The sequence below is a fragment of the Microcaecilia unicolor genome, chromosome 5 (assembly GCF_901765095.1).
Source record: "Microcaecilia unicolor chromosome 5, aMicUni1.1, whole genome shotgun sequence".
Taxonomy (NCBI): Eukaryota; Metazoa; Chordata; class Amphibia; order Gymnophiona; family Siphonopidae; genus Microcaecilia; species Microcaecilia unicolor.
Window position 1 is genome coordinate 351041440 of NC_044035.1, and position 27528 is coordinate 351068967.

General features: G+C 47.5%; 1 protein-coding gene across 3 annotated transcripts in view; it reads right to left on the reverse strand.

The window, feature by feature from the left end:
- Positions 1-27528, reverse strand: part of KIAA0513 (KIAA0513 ortholog) — a 183909-nt gene that overhangs the window by 98885 nt on the left and 57496 nt on the right. The window contains exon 1 of one of the 3 annotated variants that reach the window (XM_030204556.1): positions 5824-5897. The exons of the other annotated variants lie outside the window; for them this stretch is intronic. The gene's annotated coding sequence lies outside the window, so the exon portion shown is untranslated. Of the gene's footprint in view, positions 1-5823; positions 5898-27528 lie in introns of those variants that run through there. 3 annotated transcript variants of the gene reach the window in all.

Below are 27528 nucleotides of genomic sequence, written 5' to 3' on the forward strand. Positions count from 1 at the left end.
GCCCTTGAGGCCATGAGTTTGATTCCCAGCAAACCCCTACAGGGCACAAGGTAACTGGGCTAATAGCAGCAACCTACAACTTAAGAATAAAGATGAATACAAAAACAATGAGAGCTTAATTTGTCCAGCCAAATTAGAGGTTCAGCCAGGTCTGTGTGTCTGGCCTGTTGACTGGAAATCAACCACGGTAAAAACCATAAAATGGGGATCTGACTGCTAAGTGAAGAAAATATAATGTGATAGAATATTTGTGATTATTGTTAAATTCGCAATTATGTAAATAAAGCTACAATTCCCTACAATGCAGATGGATACCATCCAGAACAACCATAGGGCAAGAGCTGATGCCTATACAGACTATGAGTGGAGTGGAAAAGGTGGATGTGAAGCGTCTGTTCACGCTTTCCAAAAATACTAGGAGTAGGGGGCATGCGATGAAACTACAGTGTAGTAAATTTAAAACAAATCGGAGAAAATGTTTCTTCACCCAACGCGTAATTAAACTCTGGAATTCGTTGCCGGAGAACGTGGTGAAGGCGGTTAGCTTGGCAGAGTTTAAAAAGGGGTTAGACGGTTTCCTAAAGGACAAGTCCATAAACCGCTACTAAACGGACGGGAAAAATCCACAATTCCAGGAATAACATGTATAGAATGTCTGTACGTTTGGGAAGCTTGCCAGGTGCCCTTGGCCTGGATTGGCCGCTGTCGTGGACAGGATGCTGGGCTCGATGGACCCTTGGTCTTTTCCCAGTGTGGCATTACTTATGTACTTAGGTCCTCTACTTGGCTCACTTTTATTACATAGAGCAGTGATTTCACCTATTGTGATGTCATAGTGGCTCATTCCACCAATAAGAGCCAACCTCATTAGTGATGTCACAATGGCTTGATTGTATAGAATGTTTGTACGTTTGGGAAGCTCGCCAGGTGCCCTTGGCCTGGATTGGCCGCTGTCGTGGACAGGATGCTGGGCTCGATGGACCCTTGGTCTTTTCCCAGTGTGGCATTACTTATGTACTTATGTCCTCTACTTGGCTCACTTTTATTACATAGAGCAGTGATTTCACCTATTGTGATGTCATAGTGGCTCATTCCACCAATAAGAGCCAACCTCATTAGTGATGTCACAATGGCTTGATTGTATAGAATGTTTGTACGTTTGGGAAGCTCGCCAGGTGCCCTTGGCCTGGATTAGCCGCTGTCGTGGACAGGATGCTGGGCTCGATGGACCCTCGGTCTTTTCCCAGTGTGGCATTACTTATGTACTTATGTCCTCTACTTGGCTCACTTTTATTACATAGAGCAGTGATTTCACCTATTGTGATGTCATAGTGGCTCATTCCACCAATAAGAGCCAACCTCATTAGTGATGTCACAATGGCTTGATTGTATAGAATGTTTGTACGTTTGGGAAGCTTGCCAGGTGCCCTTGGCCTGGATTGGCCGCTGTCATGGACAGGATGCTGGGCTCGATGGACCCTTGGTCTTTTCCCAGTGTGGCATTACTTATGTACTTATTAGAAAACTTTGCGGTTAAGACACTGGAGGCGAGGGTGCTGGGTGTGAACTAAATAAGGGACTTTGTATGTTCACCAACCCAAGAAGGTGGAGTACAAAAAGAAGATAAGATCAGATGTGCCATCACAGAGTCAGATCAAAAGTCCATTAAGCTCAGTATTCTGTTTCAAACAGTGGACAATCCAGTTCACAAGTATCCAGCAGGATCTCCAATGTAGACCCATTCTTTGCTACTGGACCCCAGCTTTCCCAAGAATACCCTCCCGCGGGAGGTGGTGGAGAGGAAAACGGTAACGGAATTCAAACATGCCTGGGATAAACATAAAGGAATCCTGTTCAGAAGGAATGGATCCTCAGAAGCTTAGCCGAGATTGGGTGGCAGAGCCGGTGGTGGGAGGCGGGGCTGGTGGTTGGGAGGCGGGGCTAGTGCTGGGCAAGACTTCTACGGTCTGTGCCGTGAAAATGGCAGATACTAATCAAGGTAAGGTATACACAAAAAGTAGCACATATGAGTTTATCTTGTTGGGCAGACTAGATGGACCGTGCAGGTCTTTTTCTGCCGTCATCTACTATGTTACTATTATAAATGGCTAATAATCTATGGATGTTTTCTCCTCAAAGTGCCAAACACTGAAAGAAGGTGTGATATCTTACAAGTGGTCGTGCTGTGTGACTGGCAGCTAGGATATATCCTTGGAGGTGTATAATGGAATAGCTAGGCAGAAAAAATGGGCTAATTTAGGGGGGGGGGTGTCTTTACTGCAGTCATCCACTATGATACAGCATTTTGTGAGCAAAAAAACAAACAAAAAAAACTTTTAAAAAAATGCAGACATGCAAAACAAACAGGCTGTGCATGACAACTGTGTACACTATGCAACAATACCCTACAGCCATATCGCCAATCCCAAGACAAGTTTGCCTCAAGTGCTCCTCATGCAAATCTTTCTGCATACAATCTAATCTTAGTAACACATTTTACTTTAACTAACTTCATGGCAACAGGACAATGCAGAAATGTTTTAGAAGAGTGCACAGCCAGGATTTATGATCAATTGTCAGGATACGCTGACCTTACTACCACCATTTACTCAGCATCAGTTGAAAAGTGACTACTTCCCCAGTAGACATTTTCCCGCTTCCTAAAACCCTTATAAGAACAACAGTTTAGAAAAAGAAGACCCAGCATGGAACAACAGAACTACATTTCTATAACCGCTGAGTTGCAGTCATTAGGGCAGTGTTCTTCACTGAAAGGCCCAGGAGCCAGTGCAGTTCCCTTCGACCCAAAGCATATTTATTTATTTATTTGTGGCATTTATACCCCGCTCTTTCCCGCTCGATAGCAGGTTCAGTGCGGCTTACAATGTAGGGTACAAAGTATCACAGAGATAACACAGTTGTATAGAGTAGGACAAGAGGAAGAGATGTGGGGGGAAGGATTGAGGTATGGGTAATGTTAGTGGTGTGGATTAGGTTGGTAAATTAAGTTGGGTCATTTGGATAGGCTTGTTTGAAGAGGTAAGTTTTCAGCAGCTTTCGGAAGGGTAGGTGTTCGTTGGTTGTTCGGATGTATCTAGGTATGGCGTTCCAGAGTCGGCTGCCTATAACAGAGAAGTTGGATGCGTAGTAGTATTTATACACTGCCCACCTTCTCCACAACTGTTCTGTCTTCTTACCTGTACCACATAGCTCTTGGTGAGTGAGTCATACGGTATCCAAAAGACTGAAAAACCAAAAGAATCCAGGCACTGTGTGCCCAACCACTGGAGGTGGAACTGGCACCAAACCTCCAGAGAAGATGAGAAGAGGAATGACTGGCAGTGCCAGACTAGAGTGCTAAATTAGGGGGCCAGGATGGTGGAGGTTGACTGGTAGGAGAGGCAGGTGGGGAAGAGTCTGGCTGGGACGGGGTTGATGAAGTTTGTGTATTTGGGGAAGAGAGCATGAGCTACGGGTGAGGAGCCAGAGAGAGAGTGCGCGTTAGGGAGAAGTGTCCGTAGGGGAAGACAGGCTTAGAGAGCACGAGAGGGAGGGTCAGACTTCATTTGGTTGTTACGAGGGTGTCTAAGTGGATGGGTTGCTGCCATCACTGGCAAGAGTCCCTGGAGAGGGACTGCCTCACTTGTGATGGCTGCCCTCACACTGAAGGGTTGTTTGTTTTGGGGGGGGGGGGGGTTGCCAATATGTCCCCTGCTTGAAAGTGAAGAACACTGGCCTTGGGCATGACAGAAAAGAATACTGGCCAGATGCAGGGAACATCAACAAGAAACAGAGAAGCTGATGGCAGAAAAGACTGCAAGGCTTCTTCTCCTTATCTGTCAATACTGCAGACCGCACTCAATCCCTGGCATCGATTTCCTCAACCTAAGGACCCTCTGTGTTCATTCACTCTCTATTATTGCTTCTACTGCTTTTGGGAGATTTATACAATGCATCCACTATCCTTCCTGTCAAGGAGTATCTTCCACTGTTACTCTGCCAAAAAAAAAAAAATGCCTGGTGTGCATTTCATTTATGCCTTTGGGGAAAGTGGAGGGGATTTTCATATACCCTCTTCTCCTCCAGCGTATTCTGTTGTGGACATTTCTCTCAGTGGAGGAGGGTGAATGGTGGTGTGCCCCAGGGAAATAGTACTGGGACCAGCGCTATTTTACATATTTACGAACGATCTGGAAATGGGAACGAAAAGCAAGGTGACTGAATAGTTCTGTGTCGGCTGCAGATTTAAAGTGGTTAAAACGCATGAGGACTGTGAAAAAAAGCAGGAAGACCTTAGGAAGCTGGAAGACTGGGCATCCAAATGGCAGATGAAATTTAATGTGGACAAATGCAAAAAGTGATGCACATTGGGAAGACTAATCCGAATCATAGTTACCTGATGCTAGGGTCCACCCTAGGGGTCAGCACCCAAGAAAAAGATCTAGGTGTCTCCATGGACAATAAGCTGAAATCTTCTGCCTGTAATGTGGTGGCAGCCAAAAAAGTTAACAGAATGCTAGGAATTATTAGGAAAGGAATAGAAAAAAAGACCAAGAGATTGGCCTCTCTATTGCTCCATAGTTGAATGTTTTTTATTGAAGACACAAAAGGGCAACAATACACTTCACAAAATTAGCCCCAAATAACATGCATTCAACATAATGGAAGGCACCATTCAAAAAATATTTTCATTCTCATGTCATCTGACCTACAGCAAAATAAAACGCTCCACTACTAAGCACATTGTGAAATAAAATACCTGAAAACAAATCCTAACATTCATATACAATTATGTAACATAACAGCATGATTCAAAAAGCAAGAACCCTACATATGAATAGGCAGCACTACAAACATTACACTGGGCCCAAAAACACCAATACACCTCCTCCATCTGGTAAAACGGAAAAAGCGGGACAGCTACAGATCTCTTCACAGAAGCTACGTGCCCAGAGTACCGTACTCCTGTCACACACAAAACACAGACAGAGCTCATCAAATACAGAACGGGATCACAATTGAGAAACAGAGATATAAAGACACAACAAAGAATATGTTCAACATGATGTGGGTACTGAAAACAGCGAAACAATACCTTCCACAGAAAACTTTCCGCAATCTAGTACAATCCACAGTGCTCACCCATGCCGACTACTGCAACAGCATCTTCATTGGATGTCAAACCCAAATCATGAAAAAACTTCAAACTGCCCAAAACAGCAGCTAGACTCATCGTTGGCAAACCACGATTCGAAAGCGCAACACCACTTCGCAAGAAACTTCACTGGCTCCCAATCAAGGAACGCATAAACTTCAAAGCCCACACAATGATCCACAAGATCCTCAATGGCGAATCTCCAAGCTACATGTCCAACCTGATCGATCTTCCAGCCAGAAACTGGACCAGAACTTCTCGAACATATCTCAATCTTCATCTTCCCAACTGCAAAGGCCTCAAATACAAAACATACTACGCATCCAACTTCTCTGTACTATCTCCGTGATACGATGTACCACACTTCGTAAGCCGCACTGAACCTGCTATCCAGCGGGAAAGAGCGGGGTATAAATGCCACAAATAAATAAATTGAACCGAGAACCCCAGAAGTCAGACTAGGCATATCCCACAACATGGGAGAAATAAAAAACAGAAATACTGACATAATATAAAGACATCCACGATTAGTAAATTCAGAATAAGACACTTTTTTTTTCTGCCTCTGTTGTCTGGACAGTTTGCCCATCATCAGAACGTAAGAACACCAATGGTCCATCTAGTCCAATATCCTACTTCCAATAGTGGCAAATTCAGGTCACCCGTACCTGACAGAATCCCAAATAGTAATAAAAGATTCACGCTACTGATCCTAGGCACACTAGCTTCATCAGCAGTTCTCTTCTGGTTCTGTAAGAAATATTACATCGATGTTCAAGAGAATAAAACACTCCACGTCCAGAAAGTGTGAGAAGTTAGCTGAGCGATGGGGTAGTGGTAGAGACAGCTGCAAACATGATCTGTCTCTTTCATCTTACCTCTAACAGTCATCCCCCTGCATACTGTATGTGCTTATTAACATAGAAATGATTTCCCAAGAATGCCGCAGAACTGGAATTAGAATGTCAGGCGTGCTCAGCTTTCAGCTCTGACTGTGCTTCTAATGTGCATAATTGTGACATCCAGAGGCTACCCACATCTATGCCCGGCCCACGGAGCAAGCTCCAGGCCTATGCCGAGGCAGAACTGAAAAGCGCAATACAAAGCAAAAAGAGACCTCTGCTCCTTTGCAGGTCTTCTCTCCCTTCTCATTTTTTAAGTCGTTACCATAAATACTCAAATATAAACCCATCCGCACATAAACAGAGATAAAATGTTTCTCCCCTTTTTTAGGGGAAAGTTGTTAACTCCAATATTCAACTACTAGTAATTCTCTCTCTCCTACGATAAACCCACAGTGTAAACTGAGCCCAGTTCAATCAATCAGTTATATTCTGCTTAGCCCAAAAAAGGTTCAAAACAGATTATTTTTTTATTAACTGCATTTGTACCCCACATTTTCCCACCTATTTGCATTTGCTGCATTTGTACCCCACATTTTCCCACCTATTTGCAGGCTCAATGTGGCTTACACTATGTTGCAAAAGGTATAATCATAAACAGAGTAAGAGGTATGGTCTAATTTAACATATTACTGTGTAAGAAATTAGGTAGATAGGTCAGCAGAATTATTTACATAACACAAAATAAAAACAGGTAAGATATAATGACCAATAGTGATAATATGATTAACATAATCAGTTTAGAGGGATCAGTATTAGTTGGTTTAGATATAGAATGGATTACAATTACAATTCAAGATACAAATAAAATCCATAAAGGACTTTCATTTCCTTCCCTCCTGCCCCCACCCCAAGATACGAATAAAATCCATAAAGGACTTTCCTTTCCTTCCCTCCTGCCCCCACCCCGTCACCTGTCCCCAGTCCCACCCGATCTCCTGCACAATGGCGGAAGCATGCGTCTTCACTCCTGCAGCTCACCCACTGTCTGAGCCTCCAACTTCCTGTTTCTTGCGAGAAGTACCTGTTCTCAAGGTGTCAGCGGCCAGAAACTGAGGGGCACTCTGAGCGGTGGAGGCAGAGAAGCAAGCTTTTGCCACTCTGGGGAGAATTCCAGCGCTGGGCCTGCTTGAATGATGGCATCCAGCAATGGCCGCTGCTGAGGGCTGTCGTCTGAGCTATCTAGGAAGGACCGTTTTTCAGGATTTTTCAGTTAAAACCAGAAACCCTAAATTCCTTCTTGGTGTGACATAACTGAAAATAAGAAGCCCTAAATTTAACCCAAGAGGCTTTAATGTTGTATGTGTGACTGTATGCGCCAGGGACTGGCGAGTGCTGCTGCAAGCTATCTGGTAATCGATATATATACTTGAATATAAACCAAGATTTTTGAGACAATAAATGAGGGTCTCTGTTTATATTCAAGTCCCCTCCGGTCTTGCCGCGGCCGGCTCTACCCTAGCCCTCCCCCAACTGGAAACGTTCAGTCCCTCATTCCAATGATAATACCTCCCACTCCCAGACCCACTGAGGGCCCCCTCCTCAGGCCTACCTTACAGCCCTGGTGACTCTGTTCAGTCTCCATAGTTAAAATGGCTGCCGTGATTTCCCACAGCAATCTCACAAGACTGCTGCTGAAACTCCACGGTAGCTATTTTAACTACGGAGACTGTACGGGCAGGAGTGTAGGAGGATTGCTTCTGCCCCAGCTCACCACTGGACCACTAGGGCTGGGGAGGGGGCCCACGGTGGGTCTGGGAGGGGGGGATGTTCACAATGCAAGGAGGGACTGAATGTTTCCAGTTGGGGGGGCTGGGGGCAGAGTTGGCCATGGCAGGACACCTCAGAGAAGGGAGGGGACAGTACAGCCAGTTATTGGGTGGGGTCAACCAAGATCCTCATTTTTGGCCCAAAAACCTTGGTTTATATTCGAGTATATATATACCAAAGGGGCAGACTCAGGAAAAATATCAGGAAGTATTTTTTCATGGAGAGGGTGGTAGATACCTGAAACTCCCTCCCACGGTAGGAGGTGGAGATGAAAACGGTAACGGAATTAAAAAATGTGTGCGATAAACACAAAGGAATCCTGTTTAGAAGGAATGGATCCAAATAAGTTTAGCGAAGATTAGGTGGCAACACCTGTAATTGGGAAGCAAAGCCAGTGCTGGGCAGACTTCAATGGTCTATGCTCTCTGATCGTGGCTGGACAGATTCAGCTTCAGAACTTGGAGAACAAGGCCAGTGCTGGGAGGATTTCTACGGTCTATGCCCTGATTGAGGCTGAATAGATTTGGATGGGCTGGGATGGAGCTTCTCGGGGGCTTCGACGTTAACTTCAGAAATTTTAGAACAAGGACAGTGCTGGGCAGGCTTCTACGGTCTACGCCCTGAAAATGGTAAGGACAACTCAAGACCAGGTATACATATGAAGTATCACATACCATATGTAATCAGTTTATCTTGTTGGGCAGACTGGATAAACCGTTCAATTGCTGTTAAATATGTATATTGTTGATACTGTTTCACGGTAGTTCTATTATTAGGTTTCAATTTACTGTTTTCAAGTTTACCTCATTTATTGTATTTATATTTATTCTTGTTTATTTTACTATTGTTATGCTGTTAACAAAATTGTAAGTTTTATGTTAAACTGTAGCTGCTGTACACCGCCTTGGATGAATCTCTTCATAAAGGCGGTCAATAAATCCCAATAAATAAATAAATAAATGTATCTGTCGTCATCTACTACGTTACTATGGTCTCTATCTCTATATATAAAAGGCACCACCAACGTTCTAAATGAAGCCTCCAGCCGGAAGTGTGAAGGGGGAGAGATGTCCGGTTTCCCCATGAGTGTCTGCCCCACCCTCGCTCTCTCTGTAACACAAACAGTGAAGGAAAACACAGCAAAGGAAATCAAATCGCTCTCTCTGTAACAGTGAAGGACTCAGAGGAGGGAGGGGAGAGAGGGCAGAAGCCCTCACTATCTGTGTAACATAAACACAGCACAGCAGGAAACTTAACACTGAAGGACTCGACTCTGAGGGGGGAGGGGACAGAGAGGACAGACAGCACAGGGGAAGGGAGAGAGGGCAAAGGGCAGGGACACACACACTCCCACATGCACACAGAAGAAAACCTAGCTTGCCCCCGTTTCATTTGCATCAGAAACGGGGCTTTTTTACTAGTTATTAAATAATAGCCCGCCAAAGTGAAAATGAATGCTCCGTTTAAAGAAGGAACCGACACTGGACTCATTCAAAATGCAGGGTAGATCTCTCTCAGGATTTCTCCTGGACTGGCCATGGGCCATGACACCCCACGGGAGAGCCTGAAGCAGCATCTATTATTAGCCAAAGGCCTCCTGGTATCAAACACGCAGGCCTGTTAAAACTGATCAACACAGCCCTGGATGTCTGGACAAACTGAGGTTTACTTCAAGAGGAGTTCCTGGTACTCGCACAAAGTAGCTGAACATTGAGAAAACTGCAGGTACTAACCCCTAAGCAAATAAGGCTGAAACGTGGTTTCCCTTCACACCTTGGTACATCTCCTGCTCAGCGTTAAGACGCTGGCTTTTGGTTTGAATAGCTGGATTAAAGTCTCTCTGCTGGTGTTAAGACTGCTACGTAGAAAGCTCTTTGTGTGACGCACCCTTGGTAAAATTTCACAGTTTCCCCCAAAGTCTGGAGCAGAGAAGGCCGAGATAGATCGGCTGGCTTGCAGTTGGGCAGCACTGTTGATTCCCTGGAGCTATCTCTTGAAGCACTGAGATGCCCACAGAAGACCATCTCTGCTATACAGGTCACTAGTTACTTTAATGCTTCCCGTCAGGCAGAGGGTGGAGCCATGGCTGGGCACAGATCCACCCAGCAGTGGCACAGCTGTGATACAGTTGTCGGGGGATTCCCAAGCCCCACCAGCTAAGGACTCCCAGCATTTCTCCCTCTCCTCCCCCTCCCCACAGGTGATCGGATCTCTCAACTCCACTCTCCAACCACCCAACAGCCCCCATTCCTTTTAAAGCCTTCAGTGGTTCGCCAGCAGTGACTCATACTTGCTACTCACACTGGCCTCAAAGCCTTCCCTCTGATGCAATTTCCTTTTTCTGCATAGGCGGGGCCAGGACAGAGGGAAGGTTCAGGGCCGGCGCGAGCAGCGGGTATAAGACACTGTTAAGGGGCCCAATCTTTGAGGAAGAGATTTTAAGCCATGCCACCTCACTTCACCCAGTCACACCCCCCAGACTCACCCACTCCATCTCCTGACAGACCTCGGCTGCGGCACCCACAAGCCGCCTCCTCCCCCTCAGGCAGCAGGAGATGCTTTAATAAAACATCTCCTGCTGCTGAGGGACCTGTTGGACACTGTGAGCCCAGAGAATTTGCAGTTCTTATCGCAAGACTAGACCCACGGCAGCAAGAGTGATGTCTTAACGCATTTCCTGCTGCAGATGAAGGGCGTCAGCTGCTCAGTGGGAGATCTTCACTCCCCAGCAGGAATGTGGGAGACTTGGCATGTCTGTTACAATTTGAGTGGACACTTGAAGCAATGGGATATAAAAGCGACTTGCCCGAGGTCACCAGGAGCATCAGCGCTGGAAGTGGAATTTGAACCCCAGTTCTTAACCTACTGCTGTAAGCACCAGATCACTCCAGCACATTGCCCTGTTCCAAAAACACACAAAGCTTATGCCGTGTGCCTGGTCCTAACTCTTGAACTATAAAATATGGGAAGGCCTGTGCTTCATTAGCACTCACTGCACAAAGCCAGACTTAACTAGCAAGCTGTGAACAGGGCAGAGAGCCAGGACCTTCCCAGTAAAGACCAAGGCTGGCATTACAAACCTGTCAGCTGTAAGCAGCACCATGCCAGCTGCTCCCCCTCATTATAAATTATTACACATTGGGGGGGGGGGGGCAGTGAAGGACAGAGACAATCTAATTGTGACCATTAGTTCAATGCATCCTCTGCCATCTCAAGTAAAAATGTCACTCCAAATTTCTGAGGGAAAGTGCTTCAGTCAGCTAACGTTATCCTGTCAATTCTACTCAAGCCTCACTCTAATCTGAACACGCTTATCTATACAGCTGAAACTGATGATTACAACTGTTTTAGCACTCAAATGCGACTTGGGGGATTTGCCAAGAACGTTCATGCTATGTGAAATTCGCTCCGCTTTGCCCTTCCCCCACCCTCGCCATCCAAAGCCACAAGCAAAAGTGATGCAGTAAATGTATTTTTCTCTGATTCAATATTTCAGGAAGACAGCTGACCTCTACCGCCTCTTTGGGAGGTAGGAATCCCTGTGTATGCTAATCGCTGAGGAAATTACTGACCTGGCATCACAACTTCTTACACAGGCCACCACTAGATCCCAAGGGAAGGAGCAACTGGCCCAGACAGAAGACTACAGAGGCAACAGGCCAAGTTGCATAGTAGTCACTCTTAACATGGCACCTTGTTCATAAGAACACAAGAGTAGCCATACTGGATCAGACCAATGGTCCATCTAGCCCAGTATCCTGTTTTCCAAACAGTGGCCAAGCCAGGTCACAAGTACAGTGAAACCTCAGTTTTTGTCGATAATTCGTCTGAAAATAATCGACGAAAACCGAAACTGACGAAAACTGAGGCAAGAAGAAATTTTTCTTTTAAATGAATAAAAAAGACTAATGTATAGAATAAATGAACATTTAACATGGCATTTACCTTTCTGAAGACTCTTCTTGGTGTATGGAAGATGGAGATGGAGAGGGAGAGAGAGGAGCAGATATTATTGTTTGGAAGGGGGATCCCCCTCCATAAGGACACTATCTGGGGGGGGGGGGGGGTCACTTCCGTTCTTGTTCTTTTGGCACTAGGACCAGCTTCAGAGTCAGTGGACCCATGCCGCACAAGAAAGCTGTCCAAAGAGGTTTGTTTCTGTCGCCTCTTTAAGATTTGCCTTCTTTGAAGGACTGCTGGCTATAGAAACCTTTTTTGGTCCCATGATGAGAGCAGGCAGTTATGCAGAGGCACTGCACCAGAAGCAGCAGTGTGGGCAAAACGACAAAATTTTTATCATCTGAGAGCAGGCAGTGATCCCACAACCAGAAACAACGCCCCAGAAGAACGCCACAGGAGAACGCAACATTAGCAGCGTGGGCACGCCGATGAATTCTGAGGCGACTGACGAAAACCGAGACAAAACGACGAAATCCGACGTCAACGAAAACCGAGGTTTCACTGTACCTGGCAGAAACCCAAATCGTGGCAACACTCCATACTACAAATCCCAGGAGCAGCAGCTGCTTCCCATGTCTGTCTCAATAGCAGACTATGGATTTTTCCTCCAGGAATTTGTCCAAACCTTTCTTAAACCCAGATATACTAACCGCCGTTACCACATCCTCTGGAAAAGAGGTTCCTCAACTCCTCCCACTTTCTATTATGCAACTCAAGCTCTTGTAAGCACAGCGTGGGAGCCTTACTGGAGATGAAAGGACACAATGGCAGTTTCCCAATCCAATTTATTTATTTGGATTTTGCTCCCACCTTTTTCCAGCAATAGCTCAAGGTGAGTTACATTCAGGTACAATACACCAAGTATTTCCCCTTCCCTGGAGGGCTCACAATCCCACAATCTAATTTTGTACCTGAGGTAATGGAAGCATAAGTGACTTGGTCAAGATCACAAGCAGCAGCAGTGGGATTTGAACCAGGGACACTTAGATGTCAAGCCAAGCAAGGGAACTGTCAGGCATTCCTTCCTATGCTTATATATTTATCACTATCTTTAATCACGGATTCCCAAACTGGGTTTGCAGAATCTGTTTGTATGAATATATATAAATTGAGGGTTCCTCAGTGTATGATAAAAATATTCAAGGGGTTCTGCCATTGTAAAAAGTTTGGGAATCGCCGTAATAAGCAGGTGAGGACGTTATATGATGTTTGAGGCTCAGCATTTCTCTACAGGGAACACCTGGAAAAGGAAGTCTCAGGTGGTTTCAGATGAGATGGAAAAGGGAGCGCAAGGGAACTCACATATACTGAGATTAGCTGTGCCAGGGAGCAGCAGCCCTGACAGCAGGGGAGATGGAAGACTGGTTGTCCCATGGCAGGACACTTTGGTGCAAATCCCAGACATCCTTCCTGGTCCTTTGATGAGCAGACAACCCAGAAATAGCATAGTAACTAATAATAAAGACCAGCATGGTCCACCTAGTCCAGGGGTGGGCAACCATAGTCCTCGAGGGCCACAACCTAGTCACATTTTCAAGATGTCCACAATGAATATGCATGAGAAAGGGGGTGTTGATACACCTGTATAAGTCGTTGGTGAGGCCCCACCTGGAGTATTGTGTTCAGTTCTGGAGGCCGTATCTTGTTAAGGATGTAAAAAGAATTGAAGCGGTGCAAAGAAAAGCTACGAGAATGGTATGGGATTTGCGTTACAAGACGTATGAGGAGAGACTTGTTGACCTGAACATGTATACCCTGGAGGAAAGGAGAAACGGGGTGATATGATAAAGATGTTCAAATATCTGAAAGGTATTAATCCGCAAACGAACCTTTTCCGTAGATGGGAAGGCGGTAGAACGAGAGGACATGAAATGAGATTGAAGGGGGGCAGACTCAAGAAAAATGTCAGGAAGTATTTTTTCACGGAGAGAGTAGTGGATACTTGGAATGCCGTCCTGCGGGAGGTGGTGGAAACGAAAACGGTAACGGAATTCAAACATGCGTGGGATAAACATAAAGGAATCCTGCTCAGAAGGAATGGATCCTAAGGAGCTTAGACGAGATTGGGTGGCAAAGCCGGTGGCGAGAGACGGAGATGGTGCTGGGCAGACTTATACGGTCTGTGCCAGAGCCGATGGTGGGTGGCGGGACTGGTGGTTGGGAGGCGGGGATAGTGCTGGGCAGACTTATACGGTCTGTGCCCGGAAAAGGACAGGTACAAATCAAGGTAAGGTATACACAAAAAGTAGCACATATGAGTTTATCATGTTGGGCAGACTGGATGGACCGTGCAGGTCTTTTTCTGCCGTCATCTACTATGTTACTATGTATCTATTAATGGAAGACATATATGCAAATCAATGTCTTGCATATTCATTGTGGACATCTTGAAAATCCGACTGGGATGTGGCCCTCGAGGACCATGGTCGTCCACCCTTTGATCAGTCTGTCCAGCAAGATGGCTAGAGTCGTACCTGCCACTCTGTGCAGAACATGCAGGTTAATCTCCTCCGTGCCTTTGTCTAGGATTGTAGCTGCCTCTTCGTTCCGGTTACATCCCTCTGACATTTGTTCTCCACTGATCCCATCCTCTTGATAAGATAGGGATCCTCTGTATTAACCCCATGCCTTTTTGAATTCAGTTACCACAAGCATACACCCCCCCATCCTTCGCTCTCCTAATTTCTGCTGCCAAGCCTCGCTCCCTCTCCACTCTGACTAAAGCAAGGCGCAGTGCCCCCACGGGTGCACGGAGCCGCCTATAACATGGCGCCGTGCCCTGACGGGCATGCACTGCGGTGCCAGCGGGGTGCAAGCGAGGCGTGGCGAGCATGTTCCCGCCGCTCAAGGGCACCCCGCTGGTAAGGGGAAGAGCATCCCTGTATCCCAGTAATCCAACGCTGGCAGGCCCAGAAAGAAAGTCAATCGGCAAATCACCACTTGGGGACAGCCGGCAGGTGACGCACGATAGGGCAGAAGAGATCTGCCCAGGGTTCGTTCGAAGAGACGGGACCATCCTATCTGCAAGTGGAAGTGACCTATTTAATAACGTGTTGCAGAACGTGTGAGACCATGTTATTTGGCACAACGGACCGCAGCTGATGGTGGGGGGCCCGGGGCAAGCTTTGCTACCCCGGGCTGGTGGCAGGGTACCCAAGCCTGATGGTATAAGCTTGGCAGCTGGGAGAGCTGCGCTTACGGTTGAGCTCCCTTGCTGTACGGCGGGGAGCTCTGTTTACGATTGGTCAGTCTTGCTATGACGGCGGACTGGGTTGGATATTGAGCCTGAGGCTGGATCGGCTTGGGTATACCTAGGGTTAAGATTTTGTATCCAAATAAAGCTGCGGCCGAGTTGTGCCATGTTAAGAAAATACCATGTGTCGTGTTATTATTGTGTTATTATGGTGAATATCAGATAACCTCTAGCCCGAGGGGTCTCAGTTGCCTATGTTATGCATGTCCTTAACCTGGGCTTGCTCCCAGTTAAGTCTCAAATAGAGGAAGATTTGAGATGCCTGTGAACCTTACATCCATACAGTCCACAGAAACAAGAAGTCTTGAAAGTAGCCGACTCAATTTCAAAACTGCGGCAGAGAATGCTGTGATCTTAAGAATTAGCAAGGAGTTTCTGCTCATGTACTGGATGAATATTGTTTTGTTAATAAAAGCTACAGCCTGTTTCTTTACTCCACATCCTGTGTTGTATTGATTTTCTGCCCTTGGGTATCTGAGCAAGGATGGGAACTGGAAGGGGCGTGATTTCACAGCTCCCTATTTTCAGAAACAGAATGGGCTCAGAAGCTTCCTGCTGACAACATTTACTCAGTCCAAATACAGCAACCAATCTAAGAGAGGACGCTGTCCAGTAATGTGCTGAAGAATCTGAGCTCCTTGTTAAACTACTTAATATAAGCAGAACATCTCACCTGGTGAAAAGGAGCTAGCAGGGGCAGTGGCGTTCCTAGGGGGGCTGACACCCGGGGCGGATCGCCGATGCGCCCCGCCCCCCGGGTGCAGCGCCCCCCCGGAACAGCGCGACACCCCCCCCGGGGAAAAAAACCCCGATCCCCCGGCGAAAGAACCCCCCCCCGGGTGCACGCCGCGGGGGGGGGGTGCCGTGCGTCTGCCGACTTCGTTTTCATGCTCCCTCTGCCCTGGAACAACCTGTTCCGGGGCAAAAGGAGCATGAAAACGAAGAGCCGACAGGCGTGTGGCACCCCCCCAGCGGCGTGCACCCGGGGCGGACCGCCCCCACCGCCCCCCCTTGGTACGCCACTGAGCAGGGGCCACTTGAAAACGTGTCAGTAATCTATCACCACTGTCCAAACTGTTTCGTCCGTAACAGCAGCAAAATGGTCACTCTCAGTGTGGCTCCGTTATGTCTCATTGAGTGACCTTTGCCAAGTTATTGAACCAGTGCAAAAAAATTTCATAAAACAGCACCCTCCAATCACAGCTACACTGTACATCTCTTCAAAATGTTTGGCAACACTTCATCCCTGACAAACTTTGTCACCATGGACACGTCATCATGTAGCTAAATGTATTCAAATTATATGCACGGAAAACGTGTGACAAATGGGGGGAGGGGTGCCAGCACATATATGCGTCTGTTCTTTTGTACTTAAATATAAGCATTGCTAAAACTTCTTATACACAAAATTTTCCACGAGGCTCATGTTTAGGTACAGAAGAACAGCATTTTCATCGCCCAGTACCTCATCAAGCACAGAAAGCTAAATGCACTCTATATACGCAGAAAACTGCATGGCTAATTGATCAAAAGACATTATACTTAAAATAGCACATATTACATAATGCACAATAAATACGTGTGGAAAACTTGTGCACAAAGGTGATGAAAGGTCAGAACCATGACGGTTCATAAGTGTCAGTTAATTACAGAGCACAGCTGGGCTGGGGAGAACGGGAATGGAGTGAAGGGAAGAAGTGAGGTAACATCATGGAGACTTGTATAAATAAAATAGGAAACAGAATCAGGGATGAGTGGCTTCAGTACATGTTTAAGGCAGGGGCATATCTGAACTGCGGCGGTAGGGGGGGCCAGGGCCAGAGTGAGGGGGCACATTATAGCCCCCCCCCCCGCCCCCGCTGCCGCCATTGCCGATCCCCCTCCCCCCAGCCGCTGCCATTGCCAATCTCCCCCCGCCGTTGCTGTCGCCTACCTTCGCTGGCGGGGGACCCCAACCCCCGCCAGCCGAGGTCCGCGTCCTCCTGCCGCTGCCGGCTGCCTTTAAAAGAATTCCGTCAGCTGGCGGGGGACCCCCAACCCCCGCCAGCCAAGCCGAGGTCCTTTCATTTCTTCCACTGAAGCTGGCGCCGAAAGTTTCTTTTGAGTCTGACGTCGCTGCACGTTGTACTTGCAGGACGTCAGACTCAGAAACAGAATGAGCTTCATGAGCAACGGAGGGGGAGGGTTGGCAGCGGTAGGGGGGTCCAGGGCGAAATCTGCGGGGGCCCAGGCCCCTGAGGCCCCACGCAGATACGCCCCTGGTTTAAGGAGGCTCATATTTAGAGAAAAAGAACAGGTGTCAGTGTGTGCTGGCACTTCAGGTTTCCTTTGGACATGCACACAAAGAAGCAATGATTACCGGCATGCTCCTCCCCCCATTTGCTGCAAGTTTTCCACGCCCATTATTTGAACAGTATTTAGCCTAAGATGTGATGAAGTGTCTCAGTGATGAACTGTCAGGTGATGAAATGTCCATACACCCTTTAAAATACAAAACCTCTCACCTCCTAGCACTTAGCAGTGCTCCTCGCCCTCTTACCAATTGAAAACGGTCAGTTACTGCCTTTGAAGTTGGTTCAACTGCTACCTAGCAATTGGTCCACAATAGTGTGATGTCACAAATGATGTCACATATGTGCAACCTAACCCGCTCAGACTGCCAGCCCAAGGTGTTACTCCACCCAAGGTTCTCATTCTCCCCAATGCAGCAGCAGCAGCAGCCGCCGCCACCATCTTGGTACACCCAAAACAATGTAATTGATATGGTATGGTGACAAGCTACACCTACTGGCTTCAAGTTTGTTCGGTTATCTTGTATTGTGAACGGCACTGAACCTCACAGTATATGCGGTATATAAAACTGCATTGCAATATAATGGGTCAAGCACGCTCCTGCCGCCTCCTGTTAATCAAACCTCCTTGGCCAGCCCACATGGGGTTTTGCAATGACGGTTCTGGGGTACTGCTGCTCTTGCTGCTTCAACAAAGCTACAGAGGGCTAGGCAGTAAGTCTGTTACTTTTACTAAAGAGAAATGGGCATAACTCAAGGAGGTAGTGTCTGATCTCTGGAGAACACACAGGCCTTTCCTGCAAAACCACATCTAAAGAAAGAACCAGTATATATGTGGTCTGCAGCACTAGTGGATCACAGGCTGCTGAGGTCTGGGTTTCTATGGGACCAGTACTGCCAACACCACACTCGACTGACAAAGAGTAAAGAACAGAAACCGAACACACCCATTCCTTTTAGGCAGTAATGAGAATGTCATGCCAAAATTTGGACACAAAAGGCACTGCCTTCATTTAAACACCCACAAGAAGCCATTACCACAAAGTTAACTTAAGCCTATTTGACATACATTTTTGAAAGTTTTCATTTCTTAAACTGTTCCCCTTCAGGGCCGCTGAGAGACTGGGTCGGGCCAGGGGCAAGGTCGCCTCCGAGGTCATCGCCACCCCTCCTCCGTCCACCACCGGGCCGGGCCCCCATGAATTCAAATCATAGCGTCTCACCTCGACCTCGCACCATGTGAAAGAAGCGCAGCAGCGGCAGTCTGAAAATCGCCTCCCTTTGGGCCTTCCCTCTCTGTGTCCCGCCCTCGCGCAAATTACATCAGACGAGGGCGGGACGGCCCAAAGGAAGGCGATCTGCAGACTGCCGCTGCTGCGCTTCTTTCACACGGAGCGAAGTTGAGGTAAGGCGCTATGATTTGAATTCAGGGGGGCCCGGCCCGGTGGTGGACGGAGGGGGGCGGGTGGAGGGGACTGCAGCACCGGGCCCTCCTTGGAGGCCCGGGGAATTTTGTCCCCCCCCCCCCCCCCCCCCCCCTCTCGGCGGCCCTGTTCCCCTTTATAAATCCCATTTCATGCAATGCCAAACTCCAGTGGCAGGTTGGTCTAGTGAGGCAGTAGGACTTGCATCTAATTCCCAGGTCAGGTCTTCCATTCCCTAGGCCAACCTAGTGGATTGTGGAGGTAGTGCTCCCAGCACCAGCAGGGCAGGAAGGTGACCCTGAAGTTGTACAATGGCAACACCTAGTGGTCAGAATCAGGTTACACCCATACCAGGTTTTAGAACAAATCACAAGGGCCGACTCAGAAAGACTCGTAGTACAGCTGTATGCAGACATCTGAGCCCCTGGCTTCTACCATGAGCCTAAAACAATGCCATACATTAAGTTAAACGTATTCTAATTATATGAGTGAAAAACTTGAGGCTAATGGAGGGGTGTCAGACACATGCACAGGAAGGTTTTGTGGTAAGCACCGGTTCTTGTGAGCATGTCCAAATGAAAAGGAGGCTCATACTGAGGCGCAAAAGAACAGGGGCCGATGTGTGCATTCACTTTCGGTTTTGTTCAGACACATGCACATGTCTGTAACCTCCCGTTTGCCTTTGAACCTTGCAAGGGCTTCCTTCAGGACGCAAAAGGAGACAAAAATCAGCGGTTGAATCTCAAAAACAGCAGGCTCATTCTCAAATGTGGTATATATCATTCGAAGGAAAAACTGGGAATGTAAGTGCTTTGGTTATTTTCTGGTGAAGAGCTGCTCTGCATGGAAAAATTATGTTCTTACCTGATAATTTTCTTTCCTTTAATCACAGCAGACCAGTCCAGACAGAGACAGAGAAAATAGTTCCAAGTAAACCGCCCCTTAAGGGTATCGTGCAGCCTAGAATGTTCAGTATTTCAAATAGCCAAGCAATGGTGCCCTGAAGTCTAGAAGAAAACACAGTTAATACCAAACAGGCAAACTCTTGGAGCCAATATGCAGAACCTCACTGTTCCTGCTTGGCCAAAGGCAACTGCAACCTCCCTTCACAGTAAAGTAAGCGGGAGGGAATGGTCCATAATGAGCTTGCCCAAGCACATAGAGATCTACCCTTGAATCCGGGGAAAGAACTCTGTGATCCCAAGTAACAGGAGTCATACGGAGCTGGCACAACAACAGGTGGCAGGAGATTGAATAGAGAAGATTAAGTAGGCAGTGCTGTATCACATCCCAGTGTATTGAAGCGTCATGGAACAGCCACGGATACATAAAGGAAACAACACTTTCTGACAGACTTTAGCCAGGGAGGGCATCTGGACTGGTCTGGTATGATTAAAGGAAAAAAAAGTATCAGGTAAGAACATCTGCCCGCAACCTCGGAGTCATCTTTGACTCCTCTCTCTCCTTCTCTGCGCATATCCAGCAGATAGCCAAGACCTGTCGCTTCTTCCTCTTTAACATCAGCAAAATTCGCCCTTTCCTCTCTGAACACACCACCCGAACTCTCGTCCACGCTCTCATTACCTCTCGCCTGGACTACTGCAACTTACTCCTCACCGGCCTCCCACTTAGCCATCTATCCCCCCTTCAGTCTGTTCAGAACTCTGCTGTACGTCTCATATTCCACCAGAACCAATATATCACCCCTCTCCTCAGGTCACTTCACTGGCTTCCGATCAGATACCGCATTCAATTCAAGCTTCTCCTTCTTACCTACAAATGCACTCAGTCTGCTGCCCCTCACTATCTTTCTACCCTCATCTCCCCTTACGTTCCCGCCCGTAACCTCCGTTCACAGGATAAATCCCTCCTCTCAGTACCCTTCTCCACCACCGCCAACTCCAGGCTCCGCTTATTCTGCCTCGCCTCACCCTATGCTTGGAACAACCTTCCTGAACCTTTACGCCAAGCCCCCTCCCTGCCCGTCTTCAAGTCTTTGCTTAAAGCCCACCTCTTCAATGCTGCGTTCGGCACCTAACCCTTACCGTTCAGTGAATCCAGACTGCCCCAATTTGACTGCCCCTATCGGTCCAATCGTTCACGTGTCTATTAGATTGTAAGCTCTTTGAGCAGGGACCGTCTCTCTTTGTTAAATTGTACAGCGCTGCGTAACCCTAGTAGCGCTCTAGAAATGTTAAGTAGTAGTAGTAGTAACATAATTTTTCCTTCCTTGTTATCAATACCAGACCAGTCCAGACTAATGGGATGTAGCAAAGCAGTTTCCCAAAGGGGGGGGGAGGGGAGAAAAGGAGAATGCAGAAGGTTGAAAAATCAACAAAGCTATACACACAGCAAAAAATTGATCAGCAGAAAAGGATTCGAATATCCGAACCACCAGGCTACCAAAATGGAACAGAGTTAGACACTAGAAAAGGAACTGAAGCCGTAGGACAAAAAACAAACATCCTGAGCAAAAGAAAAATTACATACCCCTGTCCCGAGAGTAGTAAAAGAAGCAGCAAAAGATACTCATGGCAAAGGACCCCCCCACCCTTTGGAAAGAAGGCAACAGTCGTATCCGAGCAACAAGAAGAAGAACTGTCTCTCCTAGACCAGGATCCACTTCTCTGAACCCTGGCAGGACAAAGACTAACTCCCAAACCTGCCGGTCTGCTTTGAGTCCAAGATGGTCGGATGAAGTGACCCTAACAAGTACTAGGAGTGCGCCACACTTCATAGAAGAAAGGAAGCAAGACCCAGGAATCACCCAGACCCGCGCCTAGTGAGAGAATCAAACTCCACAGAAGAAGAGACTCCAGAGTCGACAGAACCAACTAACTGGAGCGCTAGTCTTTCCAGAAGAACCATGAAGAAAAGGGCAGCAGCATACCAGGGTACAACCGTAGAAAGAGTACTCCTCAACCAGCTCGCTCTGGACTTAGGGATGAAAGAACAGAGCCAAGAGAACAAAAGGAGACAAAAAGAAAGAGAGTCAAGAGCCACACTGTGGAGAAAAGACCCCCAAGGTGCCGTAGCCACAAAAGGAGCAGAGACGAATTCAAACTCCAGCAATGGAGAAGCTTCTCGCCAGCCACCAAGAGGCTACGACAAGTAAAGGTGCCACAGGAATGGTAGCTAACAGGAGACAAGACAGCCTTGTCTAGCAATCAAAACTGCGGTATGCCACAGCTGCTGTGAAGTTACTATATCCAACCCGCGGAAAAAAGCTGGGGTTGACCGACAAGGTGAAACAGTGCCCAACAGGCAAAGGTGAAAATACGCTCCACAGTCAGAGACTGAACTGTGCTCAAGGGACAGAAAAAAAGCTGCGCTCATCAGGCAGAGTAGGATCCGTGCTCAACGAGAACAAACAGATTTGCACTCAAAGCACACAAACTGAGCCACGCACCACGGGCAGAGAAAGAGTTGCACACCTCTGGCAAAGATAGAAATGCGCTGAACAAGCAGAGAAGCTGAGTGTAACAGACAAAAGAATGAGCAGTGCCCCACTGAAAGAGCTGGATGTTAGAGGTACCTGCAGAACTGAAGCTGAGGTAGCGATGGAACTGTGTATAAAATACAGACAAGGAGCTGCGCTCCGGAAGACATGAAGCTGTGTACCACCTGCAATCACAGAGCTGTGCTCCATTTCACTCAATTTGCAGAGGAGTTGTGCTAAACATACAGCGATGGAGCTACACTCAACAGGCGGTGGAGCTGAGCTCTGCACGCAGACAGGGAGCTGCGTTCCATACGCAAAGAGAGAGCTGCATGCCACACACAGACAACGAGTTGTGTTCTACATGCAGACACAGGACTGTGCCCCACGCTGAGACCTGCAGAGAAAGAACTACACTCAACATGTGACATGGAGCTGCGTTTAACATGCAGAGATGAAAGGTTGCAGAATAAGCAGCGAAGGAACTTCACTCAACATGCCATGATAGAGCTGTCCTCAACATACATTGATGGAGCTAAAGCCAACCTGGAACTGAGGAACTGTGCCCAGCATGCAGCGATGGAGCCGTGCCCAACATGGAACGGTGGAACTGCATGGAATAATGAAGCTGCGCTCAACGTGCAGCGATGGAGCTGCGCCCAACGTGCAGTGATGGAACCACGCTCAACATGCAGTGATGGAACCACGCTCAACATGCAGCGATGGAACCATGCTCAACATGCAGCGATGGAGCCGCGCGCTCAACATTGAGCGATGGAACCACGCTCAACATGCAGCAATGGAACCACGCTCAACATGCAGCGATGGAGCCGCGCGCTCAATATTGAGCGATGGAGCCAAGCGCTCAACATTGAGCAATGGAGCCGTGCGCTCAACATTGAGCGGAGCCACGCTCAACATGCAGCGATGGAGCCACGCTCAACATGCAGCAATGGAACCACGCTCAACATGCAGCGATGGAGCCGCGCGCTCAACACTGAGCGATGGAACCACGCTCAACACTGAGCGATGGAACCACGCTCAACATGCAGCGATGAAACCACGCTCAACATGCAGCGATGGAGCCGCGCGCTCAACATTGAGCGATGGAGCCGAGCGCTCAACATTGAGCGGAGCCACGCTCAACATGCAGCGATGGAGCCGTGCTCAACATACAGCGATGGAACCACGCTCAACATGCAGCGATGAAACCACGCTCAACATGCAGCGATGGAGCCGCGCGCTCAACATTGAGCAATGGAGCCGTGCGCTCAACATTGAGCGGAGCCACGCTCAACATGCAGCAATGGAGCTGTGCTCAACAAGCAAAATGTATAGATGGAGTCCCGGGGAACAGCCAGAGAAAAAGGTGCTGTCAGAAGGCCAACAGGAAAGGAGCACAACTTGTGGAAATGCAGACCTGGCTCTGCACTCCCCCTGGCCCAGAGGGACTAAAACTACAAGAAGAGAAAGCCCTGTGCTCCAAGAGACACTCTTGGCCCCAAGTGGTCTCTGAGCCACAATGACCGCCCTCCTAGAGGCAACCGATATGGAGCAGCAATCAACGTAGAGAAAGAACTCCCGCCAAGTGCTGGAATCCTCAGACCATAGGGAGCAAAATGCAGCCGTAAGGTAGTAAGGAAGAAACAACCCTCGCCAGGCCAGGAAGAAAGAAGAAGCTGGCCACTAACACCAAACTGAGGAAAAACCAGCTAAGGGAGAGTCAAACTCCAGACCTAGAACACAGCCACTTCCCTGCAGAAAAGCAGAGAAAAGCGCAGAGCTACGAGGCGATAATCCAGATGCAAAGCAATAGATCTGCTCAGCAGGAAAGAATTGCGTCCCTCACAGAAAAAGGAAGGAGTACCAAATGTGCCAGGAGAGAGGCGCCTGAAACTAGAAAAGGCAAAATCCGCCTGTGCCAGGCTAAAACTCCCGCCCGAAAGCAAGGGAAGCAAGGAAGAGCTGTGGCAAATTAGTCCTAAAAAGGCACATTCCCATAAGGAGACATTGAACTGGCAAGAATGGCACTCCCGAGGGTACTCAGAAGAGGGATTTGAGCTAGCAGTTGCACACCAAGGTCAACTCGGACTCCCACCAGAAGGAAAGTACCCTGCAGACAAACCAGAGCAGACAGGAGGGATCCACGGGGACAAGAGAACCAGAACCTCCCTAAGGAAGGGAGGAAAATCTGCTGCCAAAACAAGAATCAAATAGCAGGGGCGTCTCAGGCAAGATGCCTGAAGCAGCAGAGACTGGACAGTCTGAAAAAGAACTGACCAACAGCTGTGCAAGGCTGACAGGAATGAAAAAATAGCCCTGGACTAAAAAGCCTGCAGCCAAACGGAACCAGCGAGAGACTTCCCCCACTTTGGAAATGGCAGACTAAGACCTCCAAACCGCAAATGTACAAGTTCTAGCAACGGGGCTGCCCTCTGAACCAGCCTCCGTCTAGGACCATGAAGAGGAGAAAAACAACTGGTTTTGTGATCTAGACACGAGACGTTCCCCACAAAAAAAAATCAAAGCAACTGGTACCAGCTCGGAAGGATCCAAGATCAGAATCAGACGCCTGCCAGAGAAATTCAAAGAAACTTCGCAAGCGGCCCCCTAGAATACATTGCCAAAGGCGGGAAAATAAATCAGGTAACAAGCAAGAGAAAGAAGGAAAAATAACCTTCTTCACTAGTGACAGGAATTAATAAAGGTTTACCTCAGAGGCAAAAATTCAGATATACCTAATACCACAGAAGAGAAGAACCCAACAGGGGAGACAAGTTACTCCATGCCACAATCAACCGTCACCCTGCTAGAAAGACAGCCAGGGGAGGAAGGGGAGGGGAGGGGTGGGAACCAGGGTCACTGGATATCACCCTAGCTGGCAGATGAGGCTACCAGCACACCCCTGGCTCCACTGTCACCAGAAGAATCTGGGACAGGAGCTACCAGCCAGCACTCCAGAGCAGCTGCACGATCCGTCCACCATCCGCTAGGAGACAGCGAAAATACGGAACATGCCAGGCTGCACGATACCCTTAAGGGGCGGTTTACTTGGAACTATTTTCTCTGTCTCCTTCCGCTGGTAGATGGACACAACCCATTAGTCTGGACTGGTCTGGTATAGATGACAAGGAAATATCGTTATGAAAGAAAAGAACATCAACCGATAAGTCCTTTATATAATATTTGGAATTTATTCCATGAAAGTTTGAATATGGATAAGGACTTAAAATAAATAAATAAATAAAATGTATTTATTGGGATGTATTTACTGCCTTTATGAAGAGACTCACACAAGATAGTGCACAGCAGACACAGTTTAACATAAAACTTACAACTTTGTTAACAGCATAACAATAGTAAAATAACCAAGAATAAACATAAATACAATACATGAGGTAAACTTGAAAACAGTAAATTGAAACCTAATAATAGAACTACTGTGAAACGGTATAAAAAATGTACACATTTAACAGCACTGGAATGATGTGCGATGACAGTGACTAGCAGATGTGTGTTGTCACACTTACATAAGTCGCGCATTAATTTCTGAGCACATTACATTTCTATTATATATTTCTTATTATTTTGTATTCACTTTGGTCAATTGTTAGTTTGGTATATACTCTGGAAATAGTTTTTGCTTGACACATCATTCAATGTAAAAAGTGTGAAGAGGGATGCTACATTGGAGAAACAAGGTAAACAAAAAAAGCAAACACTGGGCCTAACAAAAAAAGCAAACACTGGGCCTACATTGGAGAAACAAGCCAGATGCTAAAGCTGAGGCTCAATTTACACAGACACAATATTAAACACTCCAACGCCAACCAGGATGCCACTTCTGTGGGAAAGCACTTTACAAAACCAGAACATTGCATCCATGATCTTATGGTAAGAACCCTAAAATGAAATTTAAAGACAATCCAGGAACGTAAGACCTTTGAAGTCAAAATGATGAAATATTTGGACACCCACCGGACAGGACTTAACTAAGATCTGAGCTTTCTATCCCACTATAAACCATAAAATTCTACTGCTTTGTCATTCTCTTATCAGCCATCCATTTCTCCCTGTCTCTAACCCATCCCACCCTCTTCCTGTCATTGAAATGCTTTTGAGTTTCACTTTATATTCTGATATTTGTCAACATTTTGCTTATTTCCGATCTGAAGAAGGGTTACCTTCGAAAGCTAATCAAAAAATGTATTAAGTTATGTCACCTTATTTTCTTTTCTCTGTTTCGATTTATTTCTATTTATTACCTTTAAAAGTGGACTCACACGGCTACCGCACCACTTTACTCAAAAACCAGCATGAAATCCTCTCCACAAACCCTTTTACGCAGCCCCAGATCTGGCAAAAAACAATTCTCACAGTAATCGCACAGCAAAAGCCCCTATTTAGCTCTCTGCATTGCCTCACTAACATCTATTTTAATGCAATGTGCAGAAGCATTTTCCTAGTGCTGAATCCCTGTCTGCAGGGGCAGACTGACCAGGCAACCAGGCAGTGCCCGAGGGGGCCCAGATGCCCGCCGCACACTACAGCCCTCTCCGGTCCTACCTTTAAAGGCACGCCACTGGTGATTTTAATGGCCTCTGCGGGGGAAGAGAATATTCTTTCCTGCCGTGCTGCCGCTATTCCCCCTACCCGGCACCATAGTATTTTAAAAAATGGCGGCCGAGACTGTCGAGACCCGCGAGACTACCACGGGAAGCTTCGGCCGCCATTTTGAAAACACGGAGGCACCAGAAGGCAAGAGAATAGCGGCAGTGCAGCGGGCAGGAAAGAACATGCTTCTCTCCTCCTCCGCAGAGACAACCAGTTAGGACAGCGGCGGGGATATCAGCTGCGGTGGTAGGGGGCAGCAGCGCAACGGTAGGGAGGGTGTCGGGCAGTGGCGGGAGGCCCAGATCACTCTCAGTCCGCCCCTGCCTGTCTGCATTGCTCAGTGCGTACAACCCCAGTTCAGTAACCGCACGGACCGCAGTAGCGTTCTGTATCAGCCCCATAGTTAGAGAGCAAATTCTACAACAGGAAGAAGCCTATTCTAAAAAGGAACTTGAGTGTACTTTTCCTTTATAGATACCAGCCTAACCATCTAGGCGCCGAGCACTTATGTCAGACCTAAGAGCAGTAGATATGCACATAACTTACGGTATTCCATAAGTTACATGTACAACTTTCAGCCTTGCACAAGCTCTGCCTCTGCGCACACCCCAGGGGCGTAGCCAGACCTCACGGTGGGAGGGGACCAGAGCCCGAGGTTGAGGGCACATTTTGAGTGCCACCCCACCGCCACGCTTCACCTCCTCACCCCCCCCCCCCCCC